This window comes from Pteropus vampyrus, unplaced genomic scaffold (genome assembly GCF_000151845.1).
Source record: "Pteropus vampyrus isolate Shadow unplaced genomic scaffold, Pvam_2.0 Scaffold488, whole genome shotgun sequence".
Classification (NCBI taxonomy): Eukaryota; Metazoa; Chordata; class Mammalia; order Chiroptera; family Pteropodidae; genus Pteropus; species Pteropus vampyrus.
The window spans coordinates 440,609-443,713 of record NW_011889269.1 but is presented as its reverse complement, the minus strand read 5'-3'; the positions used below and the strand labels follow the sequence as shown (position 1 = coordinate 443,713).

At 42.2% G+C, this 3,105-nt stretch overlaps 1 protein-coding gene across 1 annotated transcript in view; it reads right to left on the bottom strand.

Annotated features, from left to right (window-relative positions):
- The window catches only part of RPGRIP1 (RPGR interacting protein 1), a 50,911-nt gene that overhangs the window by 19,130 nt on the left and 28,676 nt on the right, over positions 1-3,105 (bottom strand). The gene's annotated exons all lie outside the window — the stretch shown is intronic.

Here is a 3,105-nt window from a genome sequence, read left to right as displayed (position 1 = left end):
ATCTCAGCTGCAAAGGACTTGACCACAATGGGTTATGCACCTTTGTAGAGCTGGTCTCCAAGAATTAGCCCAAACTGCAGGATGCCATTCCAGAGATCCTAGCCCCTGTGCAGAAAATCCTTTTCATTATCAATGGTTTCAATGAGCTGAGAGTCCTCTTGGGGAAACTTATCTATGATACATGTGGTGACTGGAAGAAGCAGAAGCTGGTACCTGTCCTCTTGGGTAGTGTGCTGAAGAGAAAGTTGCTACCCAAGAACACTTAACTGATCACCATGTGACCCAGGGCCCTGAGAGAGTCTGACTCTCGAACAACCCCTCTTCATAGAAATAGAAGGATTCTTAGAGCTGGGCAGGAAGGTACATTTCTTGAAATCTTTTGAAGATGAGGATTAAGGGCTATGAGCTTTCAACTGGTTGAACGATGCAACCTTGTTCCATATAGGCTCGGCTCTTGCCAAGTACTGGATTGTCCACATCTGTCTAAAACTGCAGATAAAGAAAGGGGAAGGCTCCCGCCCTGACTTGCCAAACCACCGCATCACTGTTCCTGTGTTTCCTTTGCAGTCAGTTCATGCGGGCACCCAGCAGCTGTCCCAATCAACACCTTCAAGCTGCAATGAAGGCTCTGTGTCTCCCAGCAGCTGAAGGCATGTGGACACAGACATCTGTGTTTGATGAAGAAGACTTGGAGAAACTTGGGTCAAAGGAATCTGACCTCCGCCCTTTATTGGACAGAATATCCTCCAGAAGAGCAAAGATTGTGAGGGCTGCTACTCCTTTATCCACCTCAGTGTCCAGCAGCTTCTTACCATCATATCGTATGTTCTGGAGAGCGAAGAGGAAGAAAATAGGGGTAGCTTCAGGTGAGACACTGGGGATGTGCAGGAGCTGCTCTCCAAGGAAGAAAGGGTAATGAATCCCAACCTGACCCAAGTGGGGTACTTCTTATTCAGCCTCTCAAACAAAAAGAGAGCCAAGATGCTGGAGACAGCTTTTGACAGCCAAATGTCAATGAAGTTCAAATGAGATTTACTGAAATGAAAAGCACAGTCCGATGAGAACGAACCTTTCTCCTTGATGATGGACATGAAGGTGGTTTTGCACTGTCTTTACAAACCTCAGGAGGAGTAGCTTGTGAAGGATGCGATGACCTATGTCAAGAAATGTCTCTGCATTTGAAAAATAAAATAGACATTGTGCATTTGTCCTGCCTCAAGCATTGTTAAAACTTGTAGACAATTTTATTTCAGGTAGAAAAGGGGATAACCCTGGAGAATGATACAGCATCAGAATCAGATGCTTAGGCTGAGAGTCTTTATTTCTGGACATCAGTCAAAAGCTTCCTTTAATACCTCACTGAGGTATTAAAGGAAGCTTTTGACTGATGTCCAGAAATAAAGACTTCCTTTAATACCTCAGTGAGGATTCTTTGTGAAAAAATAGGCTCTGCTACCTGTAATCTCCAAAATGTGGTCCTCAAAAATATTTCCCCAGTTGATGCTTATCGGAACTTCTGCTTCATCTTTGGTGGACATGAGACTCCAATGCGTCTGGCCCTTAAAGAAGTGACACCCAAAATGTAATCTGCACTATCTCAGGTTGGTATTTTATTCTGCTACCATTCATCAATGAGATGATCTCTCCTCCTCCCTCAAAATCAACCAGTCTGGCATTCTCGAACCTCACTATAAATGAGCTACTAGTTGCTATACATGGCTTTGAGACATCGAAAGTATTTCCTGCTGAGGCTGTCATTTGACAATTGTTATCTTACAGGAACTTGCGGCAAGGAGCTGGCAGACACAAAAGCTGACACTCCTGTACCAAGCAAAAAAATGCCCTTGGGAATGGCAGGGTGAATCTTCTGTATGAGGGCTTGAGTTATCCCTAAAGTAAACTACAGACCCCGGTACTATGGTGCTGCACATAACCAGTGATGGCTGCGATCACATCGCAAAGCTTCTCCAACAAAAATCAGCCCGACACTCTTGATCTGGAGCTGAATCACATAGGAATTACTGGATTGAAATTTCTGTGTGAAGCTTTGAAGAAACTACTGCGTAACTTGAGATGTAGTATGTGGTTGTGGGAGATGCTCCATCACTTCTTTCAGTTGTGCAGACCTTTCTTCTGCCATCAGCAGCAACCAGAGCTGGATCACTCTGGACCTGGGCCAGAATTCCTTGACGTATAGTGGAGTAAAGATGTTGTATTAAGCCTTGAAACTTCAAAATTGCCCCCTCCAAACATTCAAGTTAAAGATAGATAAATCTGATGCTCAAATCCAGAAGCTGCTGAAAGAAATCAAAAAAAGCAACCCACAACTGACTATTGATAGTGACCATTAAGATCCTAGGAAATAAAGATCTCATGACTTCATTTTCTGAATGTAGGTATAAATTATACCTATCACCTTAAACATTGCCTCTGTCCCCCTTCTTACTCTTCTACATTTAATTAAATGCACCTTAGACTTCCTCATTTTATGCTTTATGTCTTTTTTCTCTTTTCTGTTGAGTCATTCATTCTATAATAAAGTAATGGATCTTCAAGGTGATGGTGAACTTCCTGTTCTCTCAGTAATGTTAGTTTGATGGGTCAGATGTTATTTTAGCCTTGGTTTTGCCTCTGGCTTACATAAAACATATACAAATCACTTAACTTTGTTATGGATGAAATGTCTATACCTCAAGTATATCAAGAGAAATAAAGGTAAAAGCATTCATAAAACAAAATATTAAAACAATCAGAGGTTTATTTTCTCACAGGTCTGGAGGCCGGAGGTCCAAAATCAAGGTGTTGGGAAGTCCATGCTCACTGCGAAGGCTTTTCCTATTTTCTCTTGCCTTTTTCAGCTTCTCATTGCTCCAGACATTCCTTGGCTTGTGGCCTCATCACTCCGATCTCTGACTCCATAACCACATTGCCTCCTCTTCTTCCTGCTGTGTCTGTCCTCTATGTCTCTCTCCTAGACGCACTTTCATTAGAGTCCACTCAGATAATACAGGATTATCTTCTCATCTCAAGATCTTTAACTTACTTACATCTGCAAAGATTCTTTTTTTCATCTGCAAACACTTTTTTTTTTCAAGTAAGGTCACA